Raw genomic sequence first — 21,428 nt, forward strand, 5'->3', positions numbered from 1 at the left:
ACTTCTCCCATAGCAATGCAGTCCCAAGAACCAGGAAGAAAAGTTAAAGAAATGAACTACCTTTTACCCTTGTACAACCCTCCCTCGTTTATGGCAATGAATTGGTTCCAGACCCGACTGATTAATGAATTTCTGCGACATCAGATTCATTGTTCATAAAAACAATATTTTCATAGTTCAAGAATAGAAGACATGTTTAGGACTTTCTAAATGTGTTTTTTAACATTATTAGAGCCCTGCAGACATGAGGTAACATGCCTCCTATTATTCATTGTATACATCACATGGGACTCAAGACGGCCGCTAGCTAGCAAGCTAACGAGCTAACCAGTTCGCCTCGAATTTATGTCTTCTAAACTTAAGAAGCCAAAAATGTACCTCTTCCACACGGAATGTGAGGAGAACGTCTTTTTGTCGGACATGACTTGGCTGACATCATGCTGCTTTCACGTAATGTAATCTAATTTCTCATCAACGAACACTTCTATCACTTCAAGCATTGGGTATTACGTAGCGCCACAGGCTGATGTGAAATAGCAACACAAATGCAGCGATCCAGCTGCTGACGGCTTGGCGTATATGTGCAAAGCGTCATGGGCGGATGACATTGTGAAGACCGTATGTATGTGTTGATAAAATGTCAGTTCTTTTTAGTGAGGCGCAATTAAAGGATGTTTCCCTACCTAAGTGCTTCTTACACCTCAACCTGAGTCAAAAATGGTGAGAAATTGTGCACATATGTTATTGATAACTGGGAATTGATTTTCTATTTTATTTAAAAAGCGCACTTTTCCTTTTAAGTAGCGGGCCACAAATGCTAATAGGCCACGGGCAGCGAGTTTGACCCGAGAAACACATTTTCTGCTCATCCCAAACTGTTTTCTCGCTCAGTGAAGGAAAAATCACGTCATTCATTTCGTCATTTTTGTTCATTTTGCCTATGAACGGAAGAGGAAAATGTGTTTTTCTTCATTTTTCTCAAGCTGCTTCACATCCCATGACGTTTTCACGTATTCCGGTGAGGCCTGCCTCTCACTTTGAAAACCCCTGCTCTGCAATACAATATGTAGTCAGGCAAGTAGATTTGTAGCAATGTTAAATAGTTTCCTGAGGGGCGCAACACATGATGGCTAAGTTCCACTTTCTTTTCATCTGAGCAATAAGCGATATTGGATCCATCACCATTCCTGCTCTGTTAAATACCGGAGGCCATATTTAGCTTACCAGGGATCAACCTTCCTCATTCTCCTCCCCTCTGTCGCCACGGTGTCGCGGTCAGAGTATGTTTGTGCTGAAAATCGAGATGTGATGTGAAAGTATGAAGATAAGTGAGGTTTCCAGTGACTACATTTTTTTGTATCCATAACTAAAACCTAGATAATCATCAGAGCAGCAGTGGGGATTCTGATGGATAAAGCTGTTCAAGCTAAAGATGGAGATAAAACATCAGACGCTCGGTCCGCGTGGTTGGCTATTTACATCAAGCCCTCTGAGAACCACATGGCATTTAAAAGGGAAACCTTTATAAGGTAAAACAGCCAAGAATGAAGGACAGGTTTCCAGAAATTGAAGTGAGATAGTGTTTCTCTGACTCTTTGAAACCCAAGCATGATTTGGCACACATTTAGAGGAGACGCTAATCGCTTCAGTACCTCTGCGCGAAAACCCGGTCACTTGTGAAAACCGTAATAGGAAACAGAATTCTCACGCGCGTCATTTTCACCTCCGCACTCAGAATTTCTCTTGTCTTGAATTTTCTTTGGTGAAATCGTAACATTTGTAAGCGCACTTAAAAGAAAATAGTTTCATTTCCTTCGGTGTAAACAAATACTCCACGTTGTCCCCTGACCAGCACAGTGGGTAATTGGCCGCTGCAACTCAACACAACGCTTTGCCCTGAGCTACACATAATACTTCCTGCACTTAACTAAATCCATTTCTCAAACCTCAGAAGAGTTATGACACACTAATGCATTATTGCACAAATGTCTGACCAAGTTAGACCTGCGCAAAAACATGAAACGCAGTAAAGTCTAATCATCCGAGAGCTGTTAATTGTTGAAGAAGCTTCAAAGAAGACAGGGGGGATTCTGGGGGGATCAGTTTCACTTCAAGGATGGTTTCCTTGATGTATTCTTTAGTAGATTATAAAAAATGAAAATGCTCCGAGTCCTTCTATTTGAAATTATTTTGTAAATATGTTAGCAGACCTGCCAAACGTGAACATATTTTATGAGCCTTTTTCTATAGTTTTTAATTTTGCAAAAAGGCTTGATACATATCTAAAGAGAAAGCTTTGTGTTATTATTAGTTATTAATTTCTACATTTCAGATTTTTCTTGTTACTTGATGCCTTTTGCTCTATTTTTCCCCATTTTTGTTGTTTTAAAAAAATATATATTTCTAAAATGTGTCAATAAAAAAACAAGCGCTCTGACATCACGGTTTTTCAAAATAAATACCTTAATAAGTTATTGCTGTTCTTGGTGGAATTTGGCCTTTTGCATATTTAAGCATGTTTTACGCCAACCTTTTTAAGACCAAGTTCCCTGTTCTCATTATGCCTTGTGCTCTTTTTTTTTTCTTTACCATTTTTACTGTTTTTTACATTTCATTTTCTTTCTGCAGTGATGCAATGACAAATGAGCCACAGGCCGCGGCTGGCCCGTGAGCCACACTTTGGCAACCCCTACTTTTGTGGATTTGTGTCGGGGTCGGGCTTGTGGCGTGGGCTCTATGAGCAAACTACACATTGGCTTGTTTGCTCAGTGTCGTGGGCGAACGATGGTGAGGAGAGAGAGACCGGTGCAGCCCTAACGAGACGCAACTTGAAGGGTTTTTTTTGGAGGCATATATATGGAATAATATTTGTGCCTTCATTTTGGGGTAGCAAGGCAGATTTGGTGCCATATTAACGCGCAATAAGTACTTGTGTTCTCAGGCACATCGCTGCGCTCTGTCACTCACTCGCTCTCCTTGTTTAGCCTCACGGCGAGACCATCCCGTGTGCGTGTGCTGATACCTTTTTGGGGACTGGGCTGCTGGCTGGAGCTTGCGGGTTGTGTGCCTGGAGGGCGGCGAGGCGTAGGGGCGTGTTCAGTGGTCAAAATGCGTGCCGATTGGTCGCTCTCCGGGAGGGGAGGGCACTGATGTTATAGCACTTTTTTTTCCCAATATTCTCACAATCGACCGGCAAAGTCCCAAAGATTGACAAGTAGCTCGCGATCGACTGGTTGGTGACCGCAGTTTTACGCAATCTTGGCCTAAGAATTTTCAAGGATAAAAATGGCTAAATAATAAAAATACAAATATTTTTAAGAAGGTCGTAAACAGGTTTTCTATGCTCTGACTACAAAAATATTTCATATATATAAATAAGGAATCCTTCTTCTTCGATCTGGAACCAATCAACCGCGATAAACGAGGGACTGCTGTAATGGCCATTGCTTTTCCTTAGCCTTTCTTCCTGGATCTTTGGACCACGTTGCTGTCGCAGAAGTAGTCAGTGATCACACAATTTACAAAAGCTTTTCAAATTGTATTAAAAAAATAAGAGCAATACTTATATTTGCGCTGAACTCTAGCATCTGTGAGGAAGATCAAAGAATGAAGATACACAGAGTGTAAATACTGTAGCAGTTGCCGTGCCCCGCTAGAAAGTGAAAGTTAAAGGGTCCATGACATGACTTATCAACTTTGCTTAAAAATATGATATATTGTTCGTAATTACCTTCTACGTTGTTCAATTTGTTGAAAGCGAACAATAAATTAGCAAAAATGACATTTAAAGTTCATGGCAGCAGCCATGACGGAGTAGCTCGCAGCTCAGCCTCATTTCCAGATGTGACGTAGTGGGGGTGGTATGCTCAGCTACACAAACACAGTGGTGTACGAGACAGAGAGTGTTTACTGTCATTATAGCCAAGACTTGAGCAAGAGTTTACGAGGAGGAAGAAACATTTGGAGATGAAATGGGGAACTTGCAGAACATAAACTTAAGCCTCAAGCCATGGAGATGGCGATTGGTCGCCTTCACAGCACAGAATGGTAAGAGCAAATTACTCTGGAGTTCCTTATTCTTCAGTTATTGTTTTACATCTTAATGAGCATAAAGGGGTCTTCATAGCTTGATTTATTTTAGATTTTGTTGTAGTTGCAGTCGCTGCCGCCGCCCCCCCCACCACAGTAAACATACACATGGCTGTGAAAAGATGTTTATATAACATGAATAATGCTTTACAGACTTGTTGCTATCGTAGAGGAGTGTTTAGAATGCAATATGTAAACAAGACATGACTTACTCTATTCTGTGGCAACTTAGACGTAGGGGTCGCTCTTCTTGTCTTTTTCTTTCCTGTGTACCGGTGGAATAGTGTCCTTTTTCAAAATGCATTTATAGCGTACTTTCAAGCCAAATGCTTCTTGTAAAGGTGTTCCTTTATGAAATGATCACTGAGGAGAACAGACCTCGAGGTGGGCTTCCATCTGCACCTGCTTCGTCCATTTTTGTCTTAAACCTTCCTCTTCTGGAAAAGAAAACGTACTTTCCGCATCACTCGGATACTGTGAGCCTTTTTTATTGTACATGTGGCCTCACGCTGCCCACAGTAAACATATCGCTGTCAAAAGATGTTTACATGACATGTACGATGCTTTGCAGCCTTGTCGCTATTGTGGAGTAGTGTATAGAGACATTATGTAAACGACACAGGACTTACTCTCTTGTGCCAACTTTCACGTAGTGGTTGTTCTCCGTTGTCTTGTTTCCTTGTCATGCATGCTGGCCGGTCTGTGTTAGAAACACACTTCATTTTTTCCATGGCCAATACTGGTAATGCAAATTGGTTCTTTTTGTATACGCATTCCAAAATAAAGCAAAACGCACGTGAAGATTTAATCCTTTGATAGCGTCATGAACTCAAGTCTTGAGAGGTAGCTGACTGTTTGCTTTTATTGACTCTTTTTCTGATAATATTGCACGACTTCAAAGTCATTCAGCTTAGGGGTTTGCTTTGTGTACTTAATGTTTCGTTTTTATTTGTCTACTTAGCAAAAGGTTGGCCAATGTATTGTTACTTATCCGTTTACCTTTTCGTTTCAGACAATCACAGTGCCAACGTCAGACAAAAACACGCCCACTTTGAGCAAAATGTACAGTTATGAAAAGAGCAATTCCAATGAGGGACAATGTATGTGGAAGTCTGAATACCACCTTTACTCTGAAAGCTGCCACGTGTGATGGCCTCCAGCTAAGATTTACATTAATGGATTCATATAATTGTGGACATATTTGAAATGTCAGAGCTGGCGTGACCCACCTTTTTACATAAACGTTACAAAAACACATTTAACGGCGATTATTTACCTCGAGCTTTAGCTTTCATGTAGGTTGCGCAGTTATTTATTTAACCTTTCACCTCCGACTTGTTTGTCCACCTTTCATGTTTGTTTTAGCATTTCTCTACCAATGACAGTCAAACCTTGGTTTTCAAACGCCCCGAGCTTCGTATGATTCGCTTTTCGCCAAACATTTTTGTCAAATTTTTGTCTCTGCCTCGGTTTCTAATTATTTTATGTTCTCAGGCAGACATGCTAACCACCACTCCACCGCGTTGCTCCTTGTATGAGGTAAAATACAAATATAAGGCATTCAAAGACGTTGATATGTAGTATTCTACACTGGTCACTAGGTGCCAGTAATGCTACCGTAATGTTCAATGAGACACACAAACACCAGACTTGATTGCTGGAACAACAGGTTTGAATGATCACACAACAGGCACAATAATTGCTAACATGGCGTACTGTTGCAGCCGTAACCCACACCAACCTAAAATTCAACTATGAAACCTTATGCCACTACCTGTCCGCTGGGTTGGAAAACACCATTGGAATTCCCATTTCATTGGCTCCTATGTACATGTCGGGACAGATAACTGATCTGGCAGTGTGATCCACTCTTTTGGCCATCATATGTCTCCGGAACAATCCGTCCTTCTCCTCCAGGATTTGTCTGTCAGCTCCAGAACACATTTACAGCCACACACAACGTTTTATATGTCTTATTTTGTCTTATTATCCATCCATCTTCTTCAGCTTATCCAAGGCTGGGTCACAGGAGCCCAGACTTCCCTCTCCACGGCTACTTCAGGCGGATCCTGATGTGTTCCCAGGCCAGCTGAGAAACATAGTCTCTCCAACATGTCCTGGGTCTTTCCCGAGGCCTCATACCGGTCGGACGTGGCCTGAACACCTCTCCAGGGAGTCATCCGGGAGGCATGCTGACCAGATGCCTGAGCTACCTCATCTGGCTCCCCGCAATGCAAAGGAGCAGCGGTTCTACTCCGAGTTCCTCCCAGATGTCAGTGCTTCTTACCTTATCAGTAAAGAAGAGCCCAGCCACCCAACGGAGAAAACTCATTTTGGCCACTTGTACCACTTGAATCTTGTCCTTTTGGTCACTAGCCAAAGCTCATGAGCACAGGCGCTTATTATGTCCACTGTAATAGGTAATATGTGACTATAGGGTGTTAGTTTATGCCTTGAGCTCTTCGTAGTTAAAAACCGAATTAAGATGGTCCTAAACAGGTTTTCTATGCTCTAACTACAAAAATATTCCATTTATCAATAAGGAATCTTACATTGCGGAAATTCACTTATCAGGGTCTGGTCTGGAACCAATTAACCGTGATGAATAAAGGGATTACTGTATTACCATCACCATAAAACAGTTACAGCTGCTCCATGCAAAGTCAGTAGTATTTTCAACAGGAAGCTGCTTGGATCAGTTGGGTGGCAGATAGAGCAGAATCTCACCCAATCACAGGATGGTAGAGGGCATCTATTTGCCTTCTCCAGGTGGTATGACTCCCGCTGGGTTACCTGCTGGACAAACTCGTCCCATGTACCTATGCAGATACATCTTTTACGCCTCATGCCGTTGATGTCATTTGTACAACCTTGTATTGGCTGAACTTGTAATGATGCTCGACAGGCTCGGAGCGTGTGCACGTTTCAGTCCATATCTCAGTAGAGAAGCAGTAGACAAGTTGGTCCAAGTGCCTGCTGTGAGGCAATGGCACATAAAGCACACGCCAGGTGAAAACATACAAGGCCACGGTCCATTAGATCACTCCCTATGCTATTCCTGAGACTGCATTCTCAATTAGAAGGCCCTTGGATCTTGCATTGGAAACGTAGCTTTTACTGCCCTCATAAAATGTGGTGAAACAAGGCAGGGGTGTACAGTATATTATGAATATATGCTGTAATTGACACGACTTTGCAAATGCTTTATGGCTCAGTGTTGAACTTGTGCTTTCTGTCCGCCTTGTCTTTGGTGATTAGCCTGTTATCTACCTGTACTTCCTCCCAAGACAATGGCCCGTTCTGCTCATGCAAATGATTTGGTCGTAGTAGCAGAGCCAAATGCCAATTAGGGAGGGACTGCACTTACATTTCATGGCAAGCTCCCCCCAGTAACTGCACCCTGTTGTGATACTGCTTCATAAGTGGACTCGGGCAGTTGCTGCTTATTCACTGCAAGATTAAGCTGTTGTGTTGTCCTGTTCTGCATGAGCTCATTGGAGACTGAACGGTGTGAATGTGGGCGTGCAAAACATGCTTTTCAAAATGTCCTTGCTGCAGGAGCATAGAGTGGAAAGTCAGTGGAGCCATGATGTTAGTCGTCACGTTGAACGTTCGGGTCAGGGCTGTTTTTCGTAGGTGACAGTAATACAGTAATCCCTCGTTTATCGCAGGTAATTGGTTCCAGACCCGACCACGATAAGTGAATTTCCAGGATTCAGTGTTAATAAACTGAATATTTTCTCATTTAGAGCATAGAAAACCTGTTTAGGACTTTTTAAATACAGATTTAAACATCATTATATCCCTGTAGACATGAAAAAACACCTTACAGTCACTTTTACACTCCTGTTATTCTTTGTTCATCACATTGCACAGGCTCCAGGGTCACTGCAGGGACAAGACAAGAAGTTACCGGCCTAACTAGTTAGCCTCTCCAATGTACTTATTCTAAACTTAAAGTGTTTCAAACGGAGTGGGGAAGAAGGACAAAGAAGCCAAAAACTTACCACTTTCACACGGAATGAGAGGAGAACGTATTTTTCTATTTGATCTCAGCCAAGGCATGTCTGCCTCAGCCTTAGCATGTCGGCTGGGCTCTGCTGGCTCAGTAGCCAGTCTCCATGCAGTGTGAAGGGTCATGTAATCAAACGTCATGTCTCCTAAGATTACTGACGCCTAGTGACCACAAAACAGTGATCCTTTATGAATTATTTTGGGCAAAACGTGATTTAGCGAGGGAGCGATATTCAAACCGCGATATAGCAAGGGACGACTGTACACTCATGAAAATACGGTGGTACCTCAGTTTTTGTAGAAAAGGTCCAACAAAAACCAGCTCCTACAAAAACCGAGGCAATTTTACCCATCAGAAATAATCTAAATCTAGTTAATCCGGTCCAGACACCCAAAAATATGAACAAAAAAATAATTTTACATGCAGAAAACAATGGGAAATGATTTGAAATGATAAATGAAACTGTACAATACCCGAGGTGGTGTCCAAAAACAGGGGCAAAGGAGTCATGTGAAACCTGGGGTGTTTCTGTAGGTTGTGTGGTTGAATACGGTAAAAAAAAAAAAAGCATATTTAAGCAAATTTTATGTATTTTTTTGGCCTAAATTAAGCATATTCAAGAAAAAAAATGGCTGAATGGAATAAAATACAAATGTAAGGCATTCGTGGTCAAAGACGTTGTGATGATATGTAGTATTCTACACGGGTCACGAGGGGCCAGTGATGTTATTGTAATGTTCAGTGAGACACACAAGCACCAGACTTTTATTGCAGGTTTGAATGATCTCACAACAGGAACAATAATCCCAAATACAAATCTCTAATAAAAACACGGGCGTCTGTTGCGGCCGTACCCCCGCCAAGATAAAACTCAACTCTCAATCCCCCGACATCACTTCATGTCCGCCCCCCCGCCACCCGAAAGAAGAAATACATTCGAGGCTAACTGGTTAGCTCGCTAGCTTGGTAGCGGCTAGCAAGCGGTCGTCTCGAGACCCTGCAGCATCAGAGTTGCGCAATGTGATGTAAACGATGAATAATAGGAGTGTAAAGGTGACTATAGAGGTGTTATTCCATGCCCACAGGGTTCTAATGTTAAAAAACATATTTAGAAAGTCTTAAACAGGTTATCTATTCTCTAAATCTGAAAATATTCCATTTATTAAGACTGAATCCTAGATCGTGGAAATTGATATATCGCGGTCGGGTGTGAGATCAATTAACCGCTATAAATGAGGGACCACTGTATTGGGTAATACAAGTGGAAAGGTGACGACGGGGGTGTTATTTCATGTTTAGAGCGTTCTAATAATTATGAACTCTGTATTTAGAAGGTTTTCTATCCTCTAAGTACAAACATATTCCATTTATATAAAAGGAATGCTCTAAACGAGGCATTACTGTACCGTAGGTCACCGCTATTTGCGGGAGTGGCGTTCCAAAAGCCTCAAGTTATTGCTGCACCCACAAAAAATGTCTGTTTTTGAGACACATTCTCTTGCATAAAAATCAATGCGATAGGTTGTATTTACCAACCTGTTCTTTGAGTGATGCAAAAGCTTTCAATTAAAGGGGAAATCAATAAAGGCTGGCCAAAATGCTAAGAAAAAAAAAGCTGTCCTTTGAATGGAAATGTTTAGCTCTTACTCCGCTGAAAGGGAAAGCAGTCAGAAGAAGCTTAGTGCTTTAAAGCTCCACTCTCTACCTCTGTGATTGCCCAGTCCACCGTGGAATAACGATTAGAAGAACATCACTAATCACGGCGGATGTCATTAGCATATTACCAATAACGACATGCAAATGGGAGAAAAAAGGGAACCGTCGTATTATGCGGGTTAAAGTAGGAATTAATGCCATGTATGGATGCACACAGCTGCTTGACAAACAGAGACATTCACTTCCAAACATGAGTCAAGGAAGTGTCTAAAAATGATGTTTTTTCCCATGTTTTGTCTGAATGCCTCGCTGAAGCACTTGATGCTAACATCGCATCTTTTGATCAGCTTTTGCAGCTGGGCTGCCCTGCTTCACTTGGAAGCATCAACAAAGCGTGAAGTGGCCACTCTAATCTGGGTAAGTATTGCCTGGTTGGGAAGAAATTAGGCGGATTCTTTTAACTTTTCAAACAAACATAATGCAGTCAAACTTGCTGGATGAGAATCAATAACATGAACTGGGGGGGTGGGGTGGCCGGGCGGGGGGGTGCGGGGGTGTGAGCGAGTGATTTTGCTCATTTCTGCGAATCATCAGTGAAAAGCAAGCGGCTGCTGTTGTGTCGCATGGTAGCCGTTTTTCACTCTGCTGAAATGAATGCAGCCGGCTGTTTAAAAACAGCCTCACAAATATGAAATCAGGAGACGCGGTGAGGATTTTTATTTACAGTGGAAGCTCGAAGGTAAAACACCGTTCCTTTCGCGCTGCTGCGGTCAAAAAACATTGAAAGACAAGTTATGTATGTGTTCAGTTATATAGTTCTATATATGTAGTATTGTGGTCACTAGGCATCCGTTACTTTCACACTGCATGGAGACTGGCTACTGCTTTGGAGTGCCCTACTCTGTATCCGTGTCTGTTTACCCATCAAAATGATCTGTCCTCGGAGTGGGCGGGGCATAAACCAGGATTGGGCGTGGTTTACTCGTAAATGGTTAATTCTGTAAATAATTTAAAGTCTGAAATTGACATGGATTGATCAGAAGTTGTTTTATTTATTGATTATTATTCAGCTCCGCGTGTACTGTGTATGTGTGGAAGTGATCTGTTAGATTCTTTTTTAATGACCTGTATGAAGTTGGTGATTCATGCAAACATCCAGTGATGGCAAACAGGGACATAAACTGTCAGCCTTGTTCATTGTAATTTTCTCAAAAGCATCGCCTTCGGTATGCCATAAAAGTTTTCCAACTGACTTTATAACAACTGCCAAATTACCGGCAAGCAGACGAAAAAAAAACACCAGCAGTGAAGGATTTTCCTTCATCACGATTATGGATTAGTGATGAGCTGTACTCCTTTCATGCTCGTACTCGGCAAAAATGCTTTATCCGTAACGGATACTCGTCTAAAACGAGTATCTGACACAACTCTTTTACAAAACTTTTACAAAATGTCCTTCCTAGCTTGCTAACAAAATGGAAACCGAAACCAGAAGTCAGTCAAGTCTCTGATTTCTTATTGATCACGGCTGCAAAATAAGCCAAAATGGAGCCAAAGAAAGTTGCAAGTGATAAAGAAGGCGAGAAACACTACTTAATTCAAGAAATAACTCGTGGCAAAACACGAAGGTGGCGTCCGTGTTGATCTCGTGAAAATCACGTCTGAAGGTAAAAGTAACCTTAAATGTTCATGTATGTTTTTATTTCGTTGTGTAACTATAATTGTAAAATGACAACGTGTTTTGTGCTCACGTTTTTGAGACTTGTGCCGGAACTGTGTTAGTTAGCAAAGAACGACAGTCAACCGCCCATGACATCACTGCTGACTTGCGCTTCCTGTTTCCATGCGTCCGCAAGCTGCTAACACATTAAGAACACAGCTGGACTCATGCAGTGTATTAATGACGCCACAACGGCAAAATGTACACAAACTGTGGACAAACAAGCTAACTAAGGTTCCACTAATAATCACCCTTATTTTCAAAATCGATATGCGTTTGCCTAAAGTTTGATGTAGTTATTTACAAAAGTCTGTTGTTTTTTTTTGGTACGGGTCCGTGGTTGGCTCTCTTTCATCGCGAGCCAAAAAGGCATCTTTGCTATCAACCATATGGTTTCCTGGGAATAAAAGAAAGTGATCACAATGCAAACATTTTGGTATTGCTCCTATTGGATCCCGGGGCAGATTGTGTCGATTTTTCATCGTGTCCAACTCCTTTGTTGGTGAGAGCTCCGTTAAATCCATCTTGCTGCTAATAAACTGCCATTATTCCCCCCTCCACGGCTGCGCTCATTAATAACGCTTCTGTCAGATGCCCATTCTCCTCTGTTAAAATAGAAAATATCATTAATTACGGTTTCTGTCACCCCCTGACAGCTCCAGCAATTGTTCCGGTCCCTGACTTCTGTTTCATTGTGTCCACACCTCGTGGCCACCTATTCTTTCCTGCCTCAATGGGGATGTCCAGCACGAGCGCCACAATGGGCCTGGGAGATCTCCCCAGGCATTGCAAAACTTCTGTCCCAGCAACGCATTCGTCATTGGGGGAGCCATCGAGTGAGGTGGCGAAATACAGATTTATCTCACGCTAGCAGATATTAGAGAGCAGTATCAGTATGACTGAATCGCTGTTCTTTTCGGATTTGGTTGCTTCTTCTGTTGCCGCTCGCACACAAATGCCTTCCCTGGAGAGACAATTTAGGATTTAAGTTTGCTGCAACTGAAGGAGTGTTAACATTCTTTTTCCTGAATCCAGTCGGTTCTGATCGCTTGTAGAATGCTAATGTTTGAAATTTTTCCAAAAGGCACAAAGGAAAGCGGGACAAGAGCCCAACTCTGACAACGTGATGACGTTATATGATGGATTATTTTGGTTTACTTACGTTACAGCTCCATCACAGACGGTTACCACCACCCCTGTGACATCATAGTAGGGTAATCCCTTGCCACTTTGAGCTTCAAATTTAAAATCCGGCCCATTATTAGATTGCTAGACAGCTAAATAGACAGATACTTTATGCATTTCCAAGATAAATTACAAATTATTATAATTAAATATAAATTAAGTATAATCTCATATTATAGTATAATATCATTAATAAATTACTAATATTACAATTACATGTGTAAGCAAATTTGTCTTTTTTTTGGTGTAAATTATTCATTTTTAAGCGTAAAAATAACTCCATGAACTACAATATAATTCCAATATAAAAAACATTCAGAAAACACATTGAAAAATATGTAGTATTCTACACTGGTCACTAGGTGTCAGTAATGTTCCATTAGCCACAGCTAGAAGTCCCAGAAGTAAGAAAAAAACAAACTCACAAACGTGGGAGTATATTATGTCTTATTTTTTCTTATTATACTACATTGGGTAATAGGAGTGTAAAGGTGACTACACGAGGTAGGGGTGTTAGCTCATGTCTAGAGGGCTCTAGTGATGTTTTCTTTAACTAATATACGATAAACGAGGGATGACAGTAGCATAATAATCATGTTGAATTGGGTGTACCTGGTAGAAAACGTCATAATAGTGGGTTCATTTCAGTAGATCCCCACCTTTTCCACCCACAAATGGCAAACAACCCAGGAATGGAACAAGAGAACAATTCACTCACAAAATTCAAACTTGCTTGGTTACAGTAGCTCAATTGCAGAAGAAAAAGAAAAAGACTCTTAAATAAAGTGCAGTGCGATGTGAATAAAACATAATACAATAAACAAACCCCGCCTGTCGCCCGAAGTCAGCTGGGATAGGCTCCAGCATGCCCCCTCGACTCTAAAGAGGAGAAGCGGTATAGAAGATGGATGGATGGATGGATGGACAATAAACAGAATATACGACCAAACAAGATTTGGAATTTTAGAAAGAGTGTGTAAAAATATAAGCACATTTATACTTTACACAAGGGAGGAGCAGGCAGGACAGCGCAATAATGTTGTTGCTTTTCTTTTACAGGCAGGTGAGGTATTGTACAGCTGGATGGCGTGTGGGATTTCTACGATATTTCGACATTTCAGTTCAGCTTCAGAATTTCTGCTGCTTCTTCAAGTAAAATGTAAATGTTACAAATGTTAAAACGTGAGCTTTTTTAACAGTGCTACATGTGTGCGGCACCCCCCCATTAAAACATAACTGAGATTAATTGAGATCTATCTGTCTGGAAGAGTGCAGTCATTTCTAAAGCTTTGGGACTCCAGCCAACCACAGTGAGAGCCATTATCCACAAATGGTGAAAACATGGAACAGTGGTGAACCTTCCCAGGAGTGGCCGGCCAACCAAAATGAGCCCCAAGAGCGCAGCAACGACTCATCCGAGAGGTCACAAAAGACCCCACAACAACATCCAAACAACTGCAGGCCTCACTTGCCTCAGTTAAGGGCAGTGTTCATGACTCCATCATAAGAAAGACGCTGGGCAAAAACGGCCTGCATGGCAGAGTTCCAAGACCAAAACCACTGCTGAACAAAAACAACATTAAGGTTCATCTTAATTTTGCCAGAAAACATCTTGATGATCCCCAAGACCTTTGGGAAAATACTAATAACTTTTTGTTTTTGTTTGTGTCGCATTATATCTGGCGTAAAAGTAATGCCGCATCATCATACCAACAGTAAAATATGGTGGTGGTAGTGTGATGATCTGGGGCTGCTTCCCAACATGGAAGACTTGCTGTGATAAATGGAACCGCAAATTCTGCTGTCTGCCAAAAAGGATCCTGAAGAATTGTCCGGCCATCTGTTGGTGACCTCAAGCTGAAAGCAACTTGGGTTGTGCAGCAGGACAATGATCCAAAACACACCAGCAAGTCCACCTCTGAATGGATGAAGACTTTGGAGTGGTCTAGTCCAAGTCCTGACCTGAATCCTATTGAGATAATCAGAAAAAGTTTCATTTAAAAACTGCATTTTGTGTATAGTTGTGTTGTCATTGACTAATATTTTAATTTGTTTGATGATCTGAAACATTTAAGTGTGACAAACATTCAAAAAACATTTCACACCACTGTATATTTTATATATATATATGTATATGTATATTTTATATATATTTGTTTCCGAAGCATGCTTCATTTCAACTTGACATCTTCACAAAGTCCTCGTCTTATTACAAGTTTATGTTCGTAAAAAGATGACGGTATTCTCGGATATGTGACTTTTATCTCATAATTCTGATTTCTCTCTCTTTTATTGCCCCAGTGTTCTTTGTCTAACATAATTTTTTTTTTATGCATCAGATTTTTTACATTTCTTTATAAAGAAATTAAAAAGGAGGCCATAAATACAAGCAGAAAGCACAGTTAAACCTTAATCCGACTCTTACGAGGGGAAAAGGGCTTCAAACAGTAGATCTAAGTATGCTTTTTATTATTCATGTGTAGTCTAGGAAGAGGCCAAATAATTTTGTGATGTGTGGCTATGATAAGCCACACAGTATTTATGGAAAAGCTGTCAAGACAGCATTCTCTCTCCTCAGTTATTGCTGATATATTCCGCTGTCACACACTGGATTATATGACACGACGGCATTATACACCTCCGGTGCCCAAGATGGATAAGCTTTGAAAGATATGATGGCAAACCCCATACAGGCATGTCATTAAACAAGGGCAAGTGAGCGAACACAATAACGGATCACTCACCAGAGCTGAGGTCCTGGCCTTCGACGAACCAAACCAAAGACAAATGGCTTGCTTCAGTCACCGGTGTTGCTTTTAACTTTGCGTGGTGCTGCCAAGACAAATGGGCAGTCATGATAAAACTGAGGGAGAATGTGCTTTATTAGAATGCAACATAGTGGATGTGAAATAACTTTGTTGCAGCGGGTTTGAGATCCCTTTGTTGATTTTGACACACTTGCATGAGTCGTACTTGACACTTATATTTGGGATTTTCTTCTCCCAAGCAGTCATTCTTCCCTCTTGTTACCTAGTCCTCCAAAAAAATACTAAAGCGCGCAAATCCAAGTAGGGCACAGCATTCTGTGTAATTAAGTCGAACAAAATGCACAGTGGGTTTAAACATGCATTTTCAAGTGGCCTAAATTTAGACACTCATTATGGTATCTAGTGGCAAATAGTGCTTATCTATTCAGTTACAGGATGCTCTGTTTAGACCATCCATGGAGGAACTGCTGACACGGGGGGATTTGGCTCTTATTGCATATCGTTACATGAATGAAATATGTGTATGATTACATGCATGAGGTGGAAATACGAGTCGCCAATTTAGGTCTGTTTGCCTGGCTGATGTTAACTTGTTAGCTAACCAAGATGCCGTTCTTCATTAAAAAATGTTCAATATATTAAATAGGGGTGTAGGATAATTATATCAGGGAATTATGACATCGTAACGATGAATCAAATAACATTAAAAATAGATCTGATAACCACAAAAAAAAAAACGCTCCAATGAGGCGCGATTACTGTGCAGGTGAGCAAATCAAGCGTCCCATTTTTCTCCTGCCTGTGATGTTAACAGCCTGTCATAAGGAAGGATGTTATACCAAATGCTCGGCGATCAGGGGGGAAAAAAAACATTGTACACAAAAAAACCTTATCAGCCACCTGAAACACCAGCGCTGTGGCATTTTCAAAAGTGCAAAAGGTTTGCCCAGACAGCACAAACTAAAGTTAAATCTAAATAAAGTAAAAAAAAAAAAAACATGTAAATTGTGATCAGGAGTGTATTAAAAAATAAGAGCAATATCATTGGTTACAGCATCAGCATGGAAGAGCCCAGAATGATGGGCGTAGAGAACATAGAAAGCAGTTGCTGCGCCCCTCCAGAAAGTGAAGGTCAAGCTTGTGTGTGTGAGAGAGAACGTGTATTTTTCCATCAATCATATGTACCTGTTGCACAATTCTGATTGTGCTATGTGAGCGTGTGTGTGTCAAGAAGGCCTTCTATGAGAAGCTCTTCGACTGAAAGTGCACTGAGCTAATATACTGCATCTGAAGGTGTTTATTACAGTTTATTACCAGACTGCAATGTGTTGATAGTACCCCTACCACAGCAATTCTTCCCTTAAAAAAGCCAAATTTCCCTCACTAACGTGCACTGCAGTAGTGATGAAACCAGTCCCTCACAATTCTGTTAAGTGTCGACACATACGGCACCACACGTGTTCACCAATCAGAAAAAAAGGCAAGAAAAAAGAACAACTTCTTGTTCACTTCAAAGAACCGGCTCCCATTGTTTACTTCTAAGAGCCGGCTGTGAGACCCGTTTCCTTTGCGTACGACCCACATCTGCACTGCAGTGTACAGATGCAAGTTGTGATTGACACGATCCTTTCCAACTGTTTTCCCAACCAACGGTGTTTTTTGGGCAAATATAGTAGATGAAGATGGAGAAAAAGAAAACATGTCTGCCTTAGAGGATTTCTGGATTCGCGCCTCCCAATCAATCTGCACTCAAGTCAAAGCAAAAAAGGTTTTTATCACCAAATCGTTCATGGCCATGAAAAACAACCAATATAATTCTTTACTTTTGACACTTCCATCCACCCCATTCTGACAGCTGTCTGCTTCCCATCTCTTCTATTCCCTTTGGCGTGTTCTTCACACTCTCCAAAACATTTGTGTTCCTCTCACACGCGACAACAGCACAGCAGAGGCCTGCTGTGATACCAAAATCATTTATCGCTTCGTATGTCCCGTGCTGCTCTCCAGGGGGTGCTGCGTTGTGTTAATGGAATGCAAAAGAGCCATTTGGACATACAGTACCTGGGATGGATTCTTGCACTCTAAGAACCCTCAAGGAGTCTTTTTATACAATATTTGTTCTGGAAAAGGTCATTGCTTTTTATGGCTTAAGAGTGGGCAACGTCTCGTTTCACCCGATCAGTTAGTCAGTAATTCCTGATTCCCATGAGTAATATTGCACACAAAGATATATTCCTCTCAGCTGAAAGTTACTGTGGGAACACTTAATCAGCATATATTCACCAACAAATAGTTTGAGTCTCGAAAATATTATAAGTGGTCGGCCGTGGCTCAGGAGGTAGAGCATGTTGTCCAGAAACCGGAAGGATGGCGGTTGGATCATTGCTAACTAGTTGCTATTCTAGCGGCGGCCGTCTGTTATGTCCCTGCATTGATCCCGTAGTCTACTAATAATAGGAGTGTAAAAGTGGGGCGTTGGTTCATGTCTACAGGCCTCTACTAATGTTAAAACCAGTATTTACAAAGTCACAAACAGGTTTTCTATACTCTTAACTATGAAAACATTCTGTTTATTAATATTAAATCCTACTTCGCGGAAATTCACTTATCGCGGTCAGGTATTAAAAATGCTGCACACCCCCACACAAACCGTGATTCACACAAGTCGGTGTGCAAGTAGGACACAGGACTTGATGCAAGTATGTTGAGTTTGAAACAAATCTTCATAGATGCATTTATTTTTTAAAAAGCATTTTTATACTATTTTACTATACCTGTACATTGGACAGGAAATGGCGAGGAACAGACTTGGCCGCCATGCTCCACTCACCTCCGGTGATGAAAACTCATGTTTCACATCACCCGTCTGTTTAATGCACCCTGTATAAATGCAAAAGTGATGCTATAAATTACCTCAGAGGAGTTGGCTTATGTATGAGGCGTGTAATTTTGGGGCACTTCCTGTCTCCACTAGGTGGGACTGGGATTAATTATGTGATTAATTATGGAAGGGACGTATGGATCTCTCCAGGGTGTCATATTCATCATACACACCATTTATGATCAAAGTCTGACCTCGTGGAGTTATTCCAGTTTGGCATTGCTTCACGAGTCATCAAAGGTACCTCCCACATGTGATGCCGTTGCCTAAAATCCTTTGCGATCATTCGGGCAAATTCCCGGTGAATAGATAAAGTACGACCCTTGGAATTCTCCCAAAACATGACTGCTTAAGATCAAACTGGCAGACGACACGGGTCATCAATATATTTTTGTGCGTCCTGTCATGATAGATATGTGTACTGCATGTCATGACATCGGTGAAGGTAGCTGCAGTGGGGGCGCCACCGAGTGAGTTTGGGCGTTGCTTGGCGCAAAAACGCTGATAATAAAATGAAAGTAAACATACTTTAATGATGTGTGAGTGAAATGTAGCAGTTATGGAAGTACGTTCTCAGGCTATGTCCACACAAATACGGATTTTTTACAAACGCATTTTTCTATTCGCCCTCCCGCAAACACTGGTATTCGTCTTTAAAAACGGCGGTTTTGGAAAACTCCGGCCAGGGTGGCTGCGTGTGGGCTTCTCAGCATGCCCTGCAGGTCATAAAAATGAGTTTCCAATAGTATTGTTTTAATATTAGTGTGTAAGCGTCGCCTTCGAGGCTTGCGGTGTGTGATTATGGGCGTAAATACCAAGCTGATCCACCACATATATGTCATCTTGTTACTTTACCGTGTTGTACTGAGCAGCCAGTACCACTTAGTAGTAGTTAGTACGCCACTTCTACGTCGCAATATGTCACATTTCCAATTTGACGCTCACCATCACACATCTTCTTCTTTGTCATCACTGGCATAATAATGTGGTGACCTCACAAAAAAGATGCTCCCAGAGATGGTTCCGCTATTATTTTGTATTTTTTTGCAAACCTGTTGTCCATTTGGACGATGTCAAATCTGCTGATTAAACTGCACAGGACAACGCGTTCCCACAGGAACGTTACGGGGAACAGGACTGAAAGTTAAGGTCGGTCATTAGATAAGTGGACAATTATGGAGCAACGCACATTTGCAAGCACTGTGCACGTGCCAACTCCTCGCAGCAACGCACCCCCAAAAATGCATATCCTGCAGCAACATACTTAGCACACGTGGCATGGCGATAAAAAAAAGCTAACTCAAAAGTGTGTGTTTTGTCCTATTTACACTGCGCTGCTTTTAGTGAAAAACTCTCTTGAGGACGTGTTCCCTAACAACCAGTGCGGCCCAAATATTAGAGACAACTCCGAAGATAATGAGAGCGCGGAAAAAGAGATGCTTTCTTGTGAGGCTGTTGCCCAATTATCCACAATGCATTTCCTCTCTGAGACAGGTACTGTAGAATAAATGAAGCCTCCTCAAGAGAAGACTTCAATGTGTGTGCGTGTGTACGTGTGTGTGTGTGTGTGTGTGTGTGTGTGCGTGCGCGTACGTGGGGAGTTTGTGTTAATGTACGCAGACAAGGTGCTGCGTGAAGGCCAGGCACTGTGGATTACAAGCAAGGCTGACGTTGCGATGCCACCGCAGACAAAATGACTCATAATCCCTTAAGAGCTGCCACATATGCCTGCACTGTAAGTCCATTTGTGTTACGACAACATGACCTTTGGATCCAGCCCATCTGTTCCGCTCCAAATATTTACGTAAGAGTGCGGATTTCAGAGCACATACTATAACCCTATCTGCACTTTTCACACAATAGTACAAGACATTTGGACATTACTATTTAGATACTATTGATTAAAGACAGGCAACATCTGCCTGACAGTCAGGAGATCCTGGTTTCAATCTCTGTTGGATCACGTGTGAATGCTTTTTTGCATATACAATACCAGCCAGGTGGTAACCATGCTGCACATGCATTGGCACCTTGATTTTCATAGGATTTTAGTTTTTGGTTATCAAACAGCCAAACACTTCCAAAGCGTATAAGAATGGATCGTGGTTCTTTGGGATTTAGGCCACTAGAGACAAATTTTGACCATACTTTTTTGTTGCATAAACCTCAGGATCTGTGAAGAAGTCTCACATGCGTGCAACACCAGCAGCAGTGGTGCCTGTCAACAATCTGACGGCATTCAAAAAGAGAAAGCTTTTTTTTGCCTTTGCCATCAAGAGGCCATGACGGTGTGAATGTCTGACAGAAAATGACGCTGAATCCACATTTTTGCCAAGATTTTGACTTTTTAAGGCTGTGGTCTGAAAGGAAAACTTCACTTTTTTAAAATTTTGCCCATAATCCACAATCCTTATGTGAGACATGAACAAATATATTTCTCTTTTCTGTGCGTTTTAAATAAGTGCATGGCTCAGATCAAGGGTACACAAGTGTTACATTTTGGGTAAAATGTCAAACTGCTGGATAGACCTTGGTAATGTTATCAACACAAACTTCAAACATTGCAAAACACACACCCAACATACCAGAGCTGGAGACATCTTCCATTTCCCATAGCAACCCTCCCAAGTTCACTCTTCTTAAATGTACAGCACATAACTTGGTGTTGACTTTCTGCTGTTATCTCTGCATAGATTTGACTTTTGTTAGAAAAGTAACTTCTATTTGAGAGAGTATCATAAAGTAAATAAAAACAAGTGACAAATCTAGATCTTGAGTTAAAGCTCTGAAAATATGGCAAAGAAAAATGGACCTTCAGTCCTTCCCATGCCATTGTTGTATCACTACAAAGACTACAAAGCCCATCAGCCGTTCTTAAGACTGTAATGACATCAACTTTGACCTAACAACTCCACAATACAAGCTAATCATTGCAGCACTGTGGCAACATGAGCCAGGATTCAGTGAAATGCACTGAGTGATTGGTTCTTGAATTATCATGCTAAAGACCTAAAATTATAAGGCCATCTTTGACCTCCCATGAGGGACACGCCGATCGCTTCCGGGTTAAATACGGAGCAATTTATCAACGAACACGCGAGAATTTATTTGGTT

The 21,428-nt window shown here is 41.4% G+C and overlaps 1 long non-coding RNA gene across 2 annotated transcripts in view; it reads left to right on the plus strand.

Annotated features, from left to right (window-relative positions):
- LOC129189319 (uncharacterized) overlaps positions 1–18,634 on the plus strand; it is a 93,116-nt gene extending 74,482 nt beyond the window's left edge. For both annotated transcript variants that reach the window (XR_008572784.1, XR_008572783.1), the window contains exons 2-4: positions 6,097–6,361; positions 10,108–10,177; positions 12,137–18,634. This is a non-coding gene — a long non-coding RNA (uncharacterized LOC129189319). The remainder of the gene's footprint in view (positions 1–6,096; positions 6,362–10,107; positions 10,178–12,136) is intronic.
- The last annotated feature ends 2,794 nt before the right edge of the window (positions 18,635–21,428 follow it).

This window comes from Dunckerocampus dactyliophorus, chromosome 10 (assembly GCF_027744805.1).
Source record: "Dunckerocampus dactyliophorus isolate RoL2022-P2 chromosome 10, RoL_Ddac_1.1, whole genome shotgun sequence".
NCBI classification, from domain to species: Eukaryota; Metazoa; Chordata; class Actinopteri; order Syngnathiformes; family Syngnathidae; genus Dunckerocampus; species Dunckerocampus dactyliophorus.